This window comes from Eupeodes corollae, chromosome 2, assembly GCF_945859685.1.
Source record: "Eupeodes corollae chromosome 2, idEupCoro1.1, whole genome shotgun sequence".
Lineage (NCBI taxonomy): Eukaryota > Metazoa > Arthropoda > Insecta > Diptera > Syrphidae > Eupeodes > Eupeodes corollae.
In genome coordinates, this window is record NC_079148.1 from 99,760,362 (window position 1) to 99,775,695 (window position 15,334).

Sequence of the window (15,334 nt, forward strand, 5' to 3'; positions counted from 1 at the left end):
ATGTGTCACTTCCAGATTTTGCTACATTCGTTGATTTGTCGTCTTTCGTCAAATGATACCATTCAGGGGTATCTTTTGATTAACTCATGAAAGTAAACAAGGCATATCAATGAAGGTGTTTCATGGAATTGGTTTTTGTAGTTTGGTAGGAATGATATGATATGATATCTTTATTTTAATTCAAATTAAACAATAAGTTCATCTATTAGATTCTGGTTAGTCCGGCATTACACAACTCATGTTTTGAAGTGTTATCGGTGATGCGCGCATTATTATACGAAGACTTTTTCTGATGTTTAAGTCTGTGCATTATTTTGACAGATATCTGTTATTTCTACTTTCGTTGTTCGCTTGGTGTACCTAACCCGTGATTGTCACATTGGTCATCTGTGACAAAAATTTGTTTATTATTTTTTTACTCGGTCAAATGGTCATATTTTATTTTATTTGGTCATATATGTACTGAAACCACTCTTTTAACACGCTCACTTGGTTTAATAGAAATGACGGTTAAAATTATTTAAGCAACTTTGTGTAAATAATAACTTTATTAAAAATATAAATTCTTGATCTGAATTGGACTAAGGGAACAGAGAAAGTTATCTACGCATTATACAAATGGTACAAATTTTCAAAATCAAACCTTATTACTTTAAATAAAATTATTGTAAAAACAAACGCTTTAAATTTGTATTTAGAATTTTCTTGAATTATGGTTTTGCATTTACATTTTTTAGGCTTATAAGCTTTGATCTCGTCTTAAAACACTTTACTAATTTAATTAAGTATGCTAGAAATTTTGTGAGTACGTAATAAAAAACAAATGACATCTGCATAATATGAAAATATGTTTTAAAAAATGTGATGAATTTGTTAATCTGTGTTTACAAATTGTTTTGACTTGAATTATGTTGGTAATTTTTACCTACAAGTGGTCATGATTGTTTTCAAATTTGGACACAAACTTTTTTCTTGCAGCAGCAAAGTTTGGTATACCTATCGTTCACTTGAATTCACTTCCGTGTATTATATTGAGGTATTATCTCTACTAAACACAAACACGAAGTCAAGCAAATGCGAAAAAATATGAAGAAAAGGAAAGACAAACGTCAAAAACATGCATGGAATAGCTTGTACGTGCATGCCGAGACAGATTTATTTCTATTTCATTTTTTATTTGTATTTTTCTCTTTCGCACTTCATTGATCCATGGGAAAACATGCGTTGTGTAATACTGGACAAAATTAATTTTGTTTTTGACTTCTTCAGCATTGAGTAAAGGCCCATTTATAGGCATCGTTGGTTTTCATCCAAGCATTGGAATTTTTGTTTTATCATCGTTAAAAACACAAATTTCATGATTGTTATTAAGGATTTGACGAAAGTAAAACTGACTAGTGGGATCAGTGGAACGATAAATAAATCAAAAGTCAGCTGTTCATTTTTTCATTGAAATAGTAAAAATTAAATTAAAATAATTAAATTTTGTTTCTAAAACCAAATTTGAAAACTAATAAGCTTCATTTTGATAACAAACGTAACGAATTTGGATTTCTTAAGCGCTTTTATATTTTAAAACAAAATGATTTAATCCATTGATAGCTTTAAACTAGAGCGCGCACACGCAACTTTTTTGAAACCAAATAGTTCGATCGTTAGTTACCAAACGCAACGAATTTGACTTTCTTAAGTGCTTTAATATTTTGAAAAAAAAAAAAATCTATGATTTAAGCCACTGATAGCTTTCACTGCCTGTAATGTTAATTAAATAACAATAAAAATAATAAGATGTCAAAAAATTAAATTTCGCATGGAAAGCATGTAACATAATAATAAAAATTCCCATTTGATTTGGATCCTCATATGCTATGGGGTTAAACATCAAAAGAAAACATATGCCCAATTTCATAAACAACTTTTAAACATTTAACAAGATTTTAAACTGTAAAATGGGATATTTTGGTTTCACCAAGCGTTTTTAAACTAAATAAGCTTTTAAACCCCTTTTAAAACTAAATGCCCGTTTTTGACTCATTAAATTTTCAAAGTGTCATTCAAAAATGAAAATGACAGGTTGACACCTGATAATTTACTTCGTAGAATGTTTTTTCTCAATATTTTTAGATACGGAATGAATAGGTTAACCAATCAACATTGCATTACTATTTATAATATTATTTTTATGATTTTAATTTTGAATTCGAATATTAGATTCGTCATCTTTATTTGACGAAGAAGAACATCATATATAGTTATACGCCACCGTCCAAGCCACACGATTAGTCAAACGTTTGTTTTTGATTTGTTTACTTTGTTGTATTTTGAGATTCTTGTCATTTATTTCAACATATAATGCTTTCTCATTTTTTCTCACACAATTCGCTTAATAGAAAGAAAAAAGAAGTTTTCTTTTTACAGGGTTGTGAGGAGAACTCTATTTTAACAAAAATATCCCTGAAATTTCCCATTTTTAGCTTGTTGAAACTGAACAAATTTAAAGGCCTGATAAAATTCAAAAAGCTTTTAGATAAAAGTGCTTTGTTTATGAAATCGGACAATAATATCTTAAAAATATGAACATTTTATATTGAAAGCAAGATGGCGTATTCAGTTTGGTTTCAAATCATTTTTTAATTTTCATTTCCTTCTGAGTGGCGTGCGATAAAGTAATGAGACGTCAAGATGACTTGCCTAAAGTGAGTTTAATCTTAATAACAACCTACTACACCTATTTCGAGTTGAAGAGTATAGTGACTTTTCAAACTTTGCGAATTAACCAGTTTTTTTTAATTTGAGACCAAATATTATCTCAAGAACAAAGATATTATCCTGCATTTAAAATACTTCATTTTTGAAAATGCTAAATTATGAATATTATTCAAATAGATATATTCAATTTATTTTTAAATTTGTACGAAAATTATTCACATCGAGTGTTATGGCAAATGGCAGTTTCACATCTGGAGACATATGTACCCTGGTTACAAGAGAAGATTGAGGAATCGAATCGAAATTGAATCTATTTCGATTAAGGTATACGTCACAGTGGATCTATGAATTGAATTAAAATAGAATCGAAATGACATTTGGATTTTATTTGTATGCGTACTGTGTAACTTTGTGTGAGTAATTTCTATATTTATAAGAAATAATAAATTGTGTAGTTTTAAAATTCAAATAAAATAATGCTTACAACACAAAAACGCTCACCAAAATAAACTCATCTGAAAACAAACACGAAAAATAAAACACGACACACGTACACAATCAAAACCTCACACACCAATAATTCGATTCCCCGATTCAGGTTTACAAAACAATTTTCGATTCGATTCACCTCGTTTTGAGAGACCGAATCGAGTAATCCTATTTCGATCCGATCCAGGTACATAAGGCGCTAAATCCAGATTCAATTCTCCTTTTAAACTGGGTAATATTTTGTATCTGAATTCTTAAATTTCACCCGACGCTGAACGCTTTCAAATTAAATTACTGTTATTATTTTCGAAAATTTTCCAAATTGCAAATTTAAGTTAAACGAACAACGAAGAAGTAATACAAAATTACAAATATTTTATTAAATTAAATATAAATAATATAAGCTATTGGTGAACTTAATTTAAAAAAAAATTATAAGGTAAACATAAATCAAAAAAATTAACTATCGTCATTATTTACAAAACATACTATTTGGGAATAAAAAAAGTAGGTCTGGTTGTACAACTGGGGACTATAAATCCAAATGAGTCGGTTAAGAATTTACCTAGAAAGTTAAATTTTCAACATTTTAGATATGTAAAAAGCTGCAATCCAATGAGCTTAACTAAAGATGCAATTTATCTCAGGTGATTTATTCGGCCGAGTTTTTGGCAACTTTGGTTAGTTTTGGAGCATCTGGTAATGTAACGAGTGCTAAATGTTCTGAATAAAAGACCTTAATTGCACCTTCTAGATAAATTAATATAATGTATGGAATAAATAAGTACCTAGGTAGGTCAGATCGGAAAAGAAGCACTGAATTACAAATTCAGTTTTTTTTCGGCTTTTTTAATCAAAACTAGGAGAATTCTATCGTTATCCTTTTTGTCTTGTTTTAGATTTTAATATTTTAAGAAACTACCTTTGTTAAGTCATTTCCCATCTTAAGGTTGTTATTTTTGATACACTACCATTTGCATCAGTTTGCTGTAGTTCGAGTGATTCAATTTATTATACAACCTTCAAATTTATTCAACTCAAATACTTGTTTTCATAGTTAGTTAACGTAACTAGTTGATAATTAAAACTTTATTACATCCTGAAGATGTATTTGATTTTGTTTTTATAACAAACTGGTCTTCGAAAGAAAAATATCACATCAAGTCCTTAAATACCTTAAACGAAGTTCGTGGCCAAAAATTATCTCTGAGCATAATTTGCAAGGTTTCTCAAATCTTTATGTAGATATAAAGGTACTTTTGTTTTGACAGGAGGAAATCTTCAAAAGACACTTGGCAGTATTCGACACCAAGTAGTCTGGGACTTTTAACCACTAGAACCACCTCTCCATCAGGACCAATTTGAAGGATCGACTTCCGATTTTTCTTTCTTAATTTTGTTCAATCACTTTGGGGGAAGTTTAAACTTTTAATACTTTCCCATGTTTTTTTAGACCATAAGCTCATGAGGCTTGGTTCTTCTTAATCTCCGAACATGGTTTCTTATATTCAAGACGGACTCCATTTCAGAATTAGTTTGACATTGCAGTCTCTGGTTGTGCAATGCAGCGTAATTTTTAACAACTTCTGTAACCATTTCTATTTGTAAGTCACGATGTAGATCGGTATTTCTTATGTACCAAGGTGCATTAACTATTCCACGAGGGACTTTGTTTTGGAATTTTTGGATGATTTCGGTATTTGTTTTCTTTGTACAGCCCCATAATTGGATTCCATACGTCCAAACAGGCTTTAGTACTTGATTATACAGCATTATTTTGTTTTGGATTGATAAATTTGAGTTGTAACCAAGTAACCAAGTAACCAGCACATTTTTCTATATTTCAAGTTTAGTTCTTCTTTTTGATGCTTGCATCCAAAGTCATTCCAAGATATTAGGCCGTATTGGCGTAAGATAGAGCTTGATTATTAATGATTATTGGAATATTGTTTACCTTTTTATTTGTAAAGCTTATATGTGAAGATTTTGTTTCATTGAGTTTGATACGCCATTTTTCGGTCCAGCTCTCACTGTGTCGACGTCATTTTGTAGTTTTACTGCTGCCTTAGAGACACATTTGTCGGGTACAAAAATTGCGGTATCATCTGCGAAAGTAGCCATTATGGTGTGATTACCAACTGGAATATCCCTTGTGTAATCGGTCTGACATGTAAGATTTTAATATTTCAAAGTACTGCCTGGGAAGATCCCTTTTCAGTTTGTACTCAAGTCCCTCATGCCAAACCTTGTCAAAAACTTGAGCAACATCTAAGAAAATAGCTGAACATACTTGTTTTTCTTCTAATGCTTTTTCTATTACATCCGATATTCTATGAACTTGGTCTATCGTGGAATGTTTATTTCTAAAGCCAAACTGTTGGTTTGGGATTAACCTTTTTTCTTCTATGATTTTGCTAAATCTCTTCAGAAGCAGTTTTTCAAAAACTTTTGCCATAATTGGTATAAGCGATATTAGTCTGTAAGCAGTCACTTCTGTAGGTGGTTTACCTTGCTTTGGTATGACAATTACTTCCGAAAACTTCCAATGGTGCGGGACATATAGTTGCTTAAGGCATGCATTTATTATATATTGGAGTTTTATGAAGGCTTTCAATGGCATTTCTTCATAACCTGAGCAGTAATTAGATCGTAACCTAGTGATTTTTTATTTGGTAGTTGATGTAAACACAATCATACTTTTTATTTCTTTAAGTCTTACAATTGGTATTTCACTTTCATCTATATTATCAACAAACTGTTAGTTTATTTCAGCCGCGTTTGATGAGTATGGCTTAAAAACATTCGCAAGATGTTCAGCGAAAAGGTTAGCTTTTTCTTCGGGTAACACATCCATTTCCCATCTTGAGATTTCAAGGGCGAGTTTTGTAACTACGTTCTTTTCAGGCGCTTGGCTGCTTTCCATAGCGAAAAATCGGTTGAAGCATCAGTCTTTAAATTCCTTAGTAATGTACTGAGTGAATTATTTTTGAATTTGTAAATTTGTTTTGTAAGATTGTTGCTTAAACGTTGTTTTATCATCTTAAAATCTAGTATTTTGCCATTTTCTTCGAGCTCTTGTTTTTCATATTATCAACTCTCTTATCTCTAAAGGATATTTTATTTCATTTTGTCTTCTATTAGAAAATGTTGGGGTACTTTCTTCAGCGACCTGTTGCGATTCACTTAGTGATAGAATCACTGGAGTATGATCTGATGACAGGTCATAATTACCTTCGACACTAATGTGATTTCGTTTGATACCTTTAGTTACGAAAAAGTCAATAAGGTCTGGTATTTTGTTAGTATCGGAAGGCCAGTAAGTTGGCGACCTAGAGAAATAGAATTCGCAATTGTATTTACGGCCTGCTTGGAAAAGTCTTTTGCCTTTTTTGATATAAGTCTTGAACCCTAATGGGTGTGTTTCGCATTGAAGTCTCCGCCAACAAGAAAGCTATGCCCAAGAAGATTAAATAGATCTCTATAGCCATCTTCTGTCGGGGAGCGCCTTGGTGGGCAGTATATAGCTGCTATCTTGAACTCTTTCTTTTTTATACCAATACTAATAGTTGTTACTTGCATACTTTCGCTAGTAAACTTGGCTACTTCATAATGTTTTAAGCTTTCTTTTCTAAGAACCGCCGATCCACCTCTTGCCTTGTTAGCTGGATGTGGAGCGTGGTAATATGAATAGTTTTCTATTACATTATCTAGACTTTGCCCATTGGAGAAATCAGTTTCGGACACCAAGCAAATATCGATATGTTCTAGATCTAAAAAGATTTTTAATTCGGATGAATGTTGAAGACCGTTTGCATTCCATGTAGCGATTTTAAGTGTTCTGTCCATCATTGTTTTTTAAGAGCGACTTTTTCGCTTAGCAGTTTGATATTCAAATCCTGTTTATCAATTCTTTTAAGAATAAGTTGTAGCATTTCTTTTATGGAAGTCTCTTCATTCTTCCGCACATTTTTAACAATCTGAGAATAAGCCTTCTTTTCATGGCCTTTACTTTGAACAGTCTTTTTAGTCGGTTCCTTGTTAGTATTGTTTTCAGCAGTTAAATCGTTATATACTGTGTTTCTGGGTTTGTCTCTAGCAGATGTATTTTTGCTTCTGAACTCTCGGAATTTTTTGGCAACTTGGCAGCCTCTATAGCTTGCCGGGTGATTACCCTTGCAGTTCACACATTTTGCTTTCTGATCTTTGCTGATAGGGCAATTTTTAGTTGCATGTTTTCCTAGAGGTAAATGAAATCTTATAAGTTATCTCATAACTAAACTAAGCGAAAATGACTTAAACACATTTTTACTTTATAAAACTATCAAACAATTTATTGTTAAGAACTATGTTGCGTTCCTTAAAACACCGCTTTTTGTTACATTATAAAACTTGTATTTATATACACAGCTGGTCAAAAAAATAGGTGTGATAATTAATGTTTGTATTAATTCATTTTTTATTACTCTTTTTATGTTACATATTAATTTTACGTGGATATTTTTAAAACTCTTATATTAATTAAATAAACAAACTGAGGTATTGAAATACATTACAATTATAGACAATATAGCCCCAAAACTACAGATGGAGGTTTTTTTCACTTGGACAAAAAATAGGTGCGTTTTTCTAAAGTATCAATAGTATCGTTTTTTTCTTTGAACCGCTTCCCACAATTGGTTTCCATTAGTGAAATATTGACCCCTAACTTACGCTCATTCCACAAGTTCTTAATAGGATTGAGATCAGAGGATTGACTTGGCCATGGGACAACGGATACTTGTTTCATTTTCATTTCATTTATTTGAACTTATTTGGTACAATGTACATATGGCTACTTAAAAATAGTGATTAGAATGTTATCCAAATTTTTAGCAACTATAAATGATTATTTTGAAAAAGGGATTTAATTAATTAATGGGTTTTGTTTTGAGAAAAATTATGAAAAAAAACTCAATAGCTTTTTAATAAAACTTAAAACTAATATATGTATAAACAATTTATAGAGCAATATCCTTAATAATAGCATCTTCACTATTTACACATTTATAAATGATAAATTTTCATAGATGTTTGTATAATTTTCTTTAATAGTTGCTATTTCATGCAATCCAATTGTAGAGAAATGCCAAGGCAGATTCAATATGATTTTCAAAATTTTGTTTTGACAAATCTGAACTTTCTTGTGATGACAGTTTGCACAAAAAAACCAACTTGGTGATGCATATAACAGAGCAGGTAGAAAAATGACTTTGTATATTAATAACTTGTTTTCTACACTCAGGTGGGAATTTCTGTTTAAAAGTGGGTATAAGATTTTCATCAAAAATTGAGCTTTATTTATACTTTCTTTTATATTTGCTGAAAATGTAAGACGTTTGTCAAGAGTTACTCGCAGATATTTATTTTTTTGTTCCCATTGAATAGGTTTATTGCATAAGACTAAGTTTGATTGCGGCAAATTACTTTCTTTTCGTTTTTTTGTAAAAAAACAAGCTTGTGTTTTTAAAGGATTTATTTTGATTTTCCAGCGATAGAAATAAAAATATATTTCATCTAATGCTTTTTGGATGTTAAACATTATTTCTTGGCAATTTTCAGAGACGCAATATATGCATGTGTCGTCTGCAAAAAAGGACCTCCTGCAATAATTCGAATAGGAAAATCGGCAACATAAATATTGTATAGGATTGGGGCAAGGGATGAACCCTGAGAGACGCCCGCTTTGATTTCATAGGTTGGTGACATTTCTTGACGAATTTCAACGTAAAACTTCCTATCGCTCAAAAAACTTTTAATTATTTTTATAATGTAAGTTGAAGGACCAATTTTTAGGAGCTTGTGAAGGACACCATTATGCCAAACACAATCGAAGTCTTTTTCGATGTCCACCGATATCATGCCGACAGATTTTTTGTTATTAAGGGCTATTTTAAAATCCTTAAAAAGGCTTACAATTTGGTGAGTCGAGGAGCGATCTTTTCGGAACCCCAACTGTTCTGGAGGTAGAACATTTTGTCTTCAATGATTTCTGTCATTTTTAGACAGATAATTTTTTCAAATAGCTTGCCAAGGCAGCCAAGTAAACTAATTGGGCGGTAAGAAGTTATATCTGATAGTGGTTTGTTTGGTTTTGGTATTGGGATGATTTTTGCTAACTTCCACCTTGTGGGGAAATAACCCAGCAAGAGGCACTAAGAAAGAGACTGCTCAAGAAAAAATACATTTGTTTGAAAAATTTTTGATTATTTTGTTGGAGATATTATCGCAACCTGTTCTTTACAAATGTGTGAGAAATTTGAGGAACACTTTGGGGGTCAGTAACGAGTTGCTCGATTTCTATTAGGCTAGACTCGACTTCCCTGACTGTACCTGGGTCGTTAAAACTCTGTGTTAGAGAGTGACTGGTTTCAAAAAACTTAGCCAACTCTTTTGCTTTATGAGCATTTGAAATTATTTTATTTCCATCGACATTTAGATGAGGAAGTCTTGAATTTTGCCTTTTGAATATGGATACTTGTTTCTCTCGAAAACAATCTTTCACAAGACCTGCGGTGTGTTTAGGATTATTGTCATGCTAAAAGTGCCATCGCAGGGGCAAACAGGAAAAACAGCCCTACACCATTATATTCCCTCCTGCGTGTTTAATAGTTTTCTGTGTATAGCGGGGGTGGTAGTCCCTACCTTTTGATCCCCTTAAATTCAGCCATAAACCGATAAAAACAAATTTACTTTTGTTTTATCACTCCACAGGATATTTGGCTATTTGTGTACGCCCTCTGCTTCGTTCCAATTAGCATGGTTTAAGGCAAATAATTTTCTGACCTTATGTTGCTAGCCCTAAGGCATGGAACTTTCCCGGCGATTCTTCCTGGGAGATTCGAGTTCTAAAGCCTTCTTCGAATCGAGCGTGCACTGATCGCATTATTAATTTGATCACCTATAGTTCTTGACGAAATAAAAAGATAAGATTTAGCTAGAAATAATATGAGGCGGTCAGTGGTAGCTGATGTTTTTTTTTGGCCGGCCTCTATTTTCGCTTCGCGTACTCCTCCGGGCTTGAAAACATTTTTTATTAAATTTTGAAATCTGTCTTGCCCCCATCAATAAGTTGACGAACTAATTTCCTTTCTTCTGGCGAGCAGTGGGTTTTACGGACCATATTCAAACACTAATGAATAAAAAACTATGGCTTGAAGCTAGTAAAATGATTAGTAACAACCCACCTCAAGAGTTTATACCATAAAATAAGAAATATTATAAGAAGCTTGGATTTTATTTACAGCACACCTATTTTTATGGTTAACTTCTATAACACAGAAAATCTTATTCCACACAAATAATTTATCTGCTTAGCATTACATTACTTAAATGCAAAAAGTTTGACATCCTCATAGAGAAATTAACTGTTCTTTCTTTAAAAAAAAATGTTGGTTGCATTGCCTTCAGTCAAAACAACCGCTAATCCGCAACAAATCAACAGTGGATGTCAACAATTTTCTTACACCTATTTTTTGACCAGCTGTGTATATATTTAAAAATACAACACACCTTTAACGTAGTAAAATGAATGTTAGGGAATTTTGATTTTTCAAAAAATGTTGTCTTGTTAAAATTCATTCTAGACTAAAAATCTAGATTTTAAAATAAAACTATGTCTAAAATTCCTTGTATTTGGTTTTTAAATTTTTTCCTGGACTTAAAATATATTTGGCTTTAAGCTTTGTGAAATGTTTATTCACGTTGAACTTACGTTGATGTATGCAGAACTTGATCCATTTAACGTCTTTTTTCAACTTGCATAATTTTGTCTGATCATATTTACAGTTACTCTTAAAATTGAGCGTACACCAGCAAAAAAAATGTGTTGCTGTTTTAAATTATTAAAGTATATTGTTTTCAATGTTCTTTTATTCAATATTTTATGTTAAATAAACAAGAGGAAAAACATAAAAATAATACAAATTAAAAAACTAAAAAAATCATAAAATTCATGGCACAAAATTAAGCGTATACTTGGAATTCAAAGCATACAAAAATGTTAATTAGTGATCAAATTTAAATTTTAGTATTTTGTAGGGCCACTTTTACCCGTAATCACAGCTTATAGTCGCCGAGGCATTGATTTAACATTTTTTGTAGGAAAAGACGGGGGCTTTCAATTGACTTTTGTTGGTTGAGTTGCAATTCTGCAACCTTCGCTTTATTTGTTCCCACAAATTCTCGATGGGATTGAGGTCCGGTGACTGAGGTAGTATCTTGAGCTTGTTTCAGGCATTATACAGCAACCATTCCTTCAAAACAAATTATGTGTGTTTTATATGGTTATCTTGTTGGAAGTGAATGGTTGCTGATAAATTCAGTTTTTCTGCAGACTGTCAAATATTTCTTTAAAGAACGTCGAAAAATTTCCACTTGTCAATGATTGTGTCAATAAATTCAAAGTTCACAGTCCCAATGATGAGTTTACTTGCATCTCCTCGTGGTGACCCCTGGGCACAAGTAAGAGAAATCAGTGTAGTTCGATGATGATTGATAATGTTGCAATTCATACTTATTGAAAAAGGCACAGCTTAGAACTGCACTGAGAAAATTCTCTTCTTGTGAGCGAACGCAAGGAGCTATAGTTATCTTCCTTCCTAAGATTAAAAATCTTATGATCGATGGTAAAGAGGGACTGTCTTCCTGCCTCATGGGTTCGAGGTAGACTTACTGATATAAATTACAAAAATATCCATAGAAATCAGTAAATATACAAATCGGCAATTGAGTCGGTATTTTATATAAGATAAAAAGTCTAGAGTGGAAGTAAAAATCATTTTATAAAAAAAGTAATTGTAGATAAAGCTCGGTGGATTGAATCCAACATGAAATCGGGCGGCCACTTCTAGGGTTATCTTCCATAGATGGCACCACATCAAAGACCTAAATTAACACACCATTGCAGATATGGTACCGCGGGATATGTTACAGCCTCATGGTTAATTCCATAAACATATATGGGATGGCACCCTTGTGAGAGTATCGTGGTGGCTGTGGTTTATCCTATATGCATAGGGTATTGGTTCATCATTTTTTACCTAGGAAAATCAATACTTAGATAGGCAAAACCAAGACCAAAGGTTAACAAATTGGTAGCTTAGAAAGAGGAACTCACTCGAAGCATTTTTTCAAAGACGAGAGGTTAAATCTTATGAAATAATTTTAGCTAATTTCAAAAACTAATCGACAAAGCAATGCAAGGGGCAGCACGTTTAAAAACTTGCCATCGAATAAGGCTAACTGAAAACTGTCCTTTTTTAGGTTTGTTTAGGGTCGTACTATCATACCGATATTTGTGAAGTATTTTTTAGACCTTTCAATGTGTTTGACCGAAGATTTCGCCAATTTCACGTTAAGATTTATTGTTTAAATGAAGTTTTAAAATTAATTGTCTTCTAGCAATGTCGGTTTAGTTTCTCTTCTCTGCCATTTCAAAAAAAAAAAATGAAGTGAATATCGAAGCGAAAATTATTTCTGCGACGAACATTGGCTTCAAATTCGATTTCAAAAAACAAGTAAATATAGCAGTACATTTTTGAAAACTTGATTTAAGAAGCCATAAATACAAGATGTACACTTAATTTTGTGCGATGAAATGTTGAGATAATGAAGTTTTTTTTTAAATATAACCTTTTGTTAATTGTTTAAATAATGTTTTTTTATGTATTCGTAAGAGAAAAATAATAAAAAATAGAAATTAAAAATAATTTTCCGATAACATTGCAGATTAAATATGAATGTTACAATTAACTAACTCTTAATTGAATGTACGTTAATTTTGGGAGCAACTGTATGTTTTATAACAGTTTTAAAATTTGTAGAATTTAAGATTCAATCAACTGTGGATATAAAATCCAACAACATAAAGATTGCCTTTCAAAATTTCTTTAAATTTTTTAAATTTCGATGTAAGATTCTAAAATATCATCTCCGAATGTAAATTAGGCAATCTCAATATTGTAAAATATTCTAAAAAATCTACCTCAACGAAATAACCTTAAACGGAAATGTAATCTTAAAAATCACCTTTCTTAAAATTCAAAAATACTTTATAGATCTTCTAGGAAGAACACAAATTACTTTCTAGTTAACAAATCCATTGCATTTTTTTTATAACCACAGCCACATCGAATTACTATACAGATTCATGAATTCAATATCCAAGAAAGGTTGAAAATATTAAAATCCAACATCAAGTTCAATTCCGTTTATGAAATATCTTCTACCTTGACAGGTAGATCTTATGTTATAATATTTTAAGAGCAACATTTAAAAACAGTAAAATATAAACCCTGAGATATTAATTTTCAAGTCAGGTCAATGGTCCCTATTGTATCATTAGGTAGTAGCTTCTCAATAACAAGCAGAGGTTACTCCAAGGACATTTTCTTTTATGATTCCCAGTTCCCATAGAAGAATAAAACCATAAAAAAAAGGTCAACATTGTATACACCCATAAATAAAAAAGAAAAAGATCGTAACTTAAATTCCCTGCATGCCTGCAAGCAAGCTGCAACCTGCAACACATGAATGTTCGGTGTTGTTGATGATTGCGAATGAATTCTTGAGTTTTGTCTGCCATCATCTTCTAAAGTGTACTAACCTAACAAACAACTTTAAATTTAGTTTGTAGGAACTCGTGCTTTCTTTCAGAAGTATCTTGGTTTTGTGTTGTGCTGCAGTGCGTTTTAAGTGAATATTATTTGTGTGTAAGTTCAAAAAAATTGCAATATTTAAAATATGCATATGTACCTACCAACTAAAAAGATCATTTTTTTTTAAATAAATATCTTCAGTTGTTATTTAAATAGATTTGAATTTAAGTGTATCTGTTGTTTTCATTTAATTGTTGTTTAAAAACAACAAATTGAAAAATGTTTCTTAATTCTAGCGTATAAATGTACGTCAATTAATATTCTAATCACCTTATGTATCATTATGGATGATTTTCAATGTAAACATTTTATTCGTTATCAATTGAAAAGCCTCAAAGCTGTTAGTTATTTACTTTGAATAGCACAAATCCTTTGCACTCTAAAGAATTATATACATATTTCATTTTAAAAAACGTCAGAACATGTTATATGTGTAGTGTGTAGTTACATTTCTAACTATATAATATATGTATGAATATATGCACGTCAAGCAATACCTTATCAGAAGTCTCCAATATAGAGGCACACTGTTTGCCAAACAACAAGTGGAGCACGTTATTTTTGCAGCATTGCCATCTAAAAAAATGGCTAACGAACTAAGTAACTTGTTGGTTTTGCCTTCAAATAAAAAGAATTATTTTTAATAGATGACCAAAATTATAAAAGTCTTTCCTTCCTTCCTTATATTCGCTTGTAGAAAACAAGTTAATAAAATATCTTCATTATTCCTCTTTTTAATATGTACACACAAAATATTTTTTGTTCAATCGAAACAGGAATTGAGAATAACACTTCTACCATCATGATTCTTTTGGAGAGTTTTATATTCCCTCGACAGTGACGATATCCTTGAATTAAAAGTCGTGTTCCTTAGACATACAAATTTAAAACTTTTAGTATGAAGTTATAGTTTTCAAACTGGAAAGAGATCTATGAGCCGACATAAGCTTTTGTCATTTCACTTCGAACCTCGATTTGAGTACTTAATTAAATAGTAATTGATAAATAAAATAATTTGTGAGCATCATTCAAGCTATTAACATGCTTATTAGGGTTCCTTTATAGAATGAAGGAAGTAATTTGTGAGCATCATTAAAGCTATTAACATGCTTATTAAAGTTCCTTTAAGAAATGAAGGAAGTTCATCCCTTTCCTGTTCTTTTTCTACTATTTTATCATCTATTTTTTTGTTTGCTTCTACTAAGTAAATAAATTTAATCAAAGTTTTATTTAACAAAGTATGGCAATGCCTTATGAACTAAATAACTTTTTAAAAATGCTTTTAAACACATACATTTAAGCGAAATCAAAATCTATTCAAACAAATAGAGAAGAATAATACATTCTTAGATTGTTGATTGAGAGCGCTCACTATCACTACCTATAGGTACTTATAAAAATTTTCTCAGTGTACGAATGTAGAATCCAGAATAGAATCTCTC

At 31.3% G+C, this 15,334-nt stretch overlaps 1 protein-coding gene across 2 annotated transcripts in view; it reads left to right on the forward strand.

Moving 5' to 3' along the window:
• Positions 1-15,334, forward strand: part of LOC129948565 (ribose-phosphate pyrophosphokinase 2) — a 46,759-nt gene that overhangs the window by 851 nt on the left and 30,574 nt on the right. Inside the window, exon 1 of one of the 2 annotated variants that reach the window (XM_056059669.1) lies at positions 13,820-13,946. The exons of the other annotated variant lie outside the window; for it this stretch is intronic. The gene's annotated coding sequence lies outside the window, so the exon portion shown is untranslated. Of the gene's footprint in view, positions 1-13,819; positions 13,947-15,334 lie in introns of those variants that run through there. 2 annotated transcript variants of the gene reach the window in all.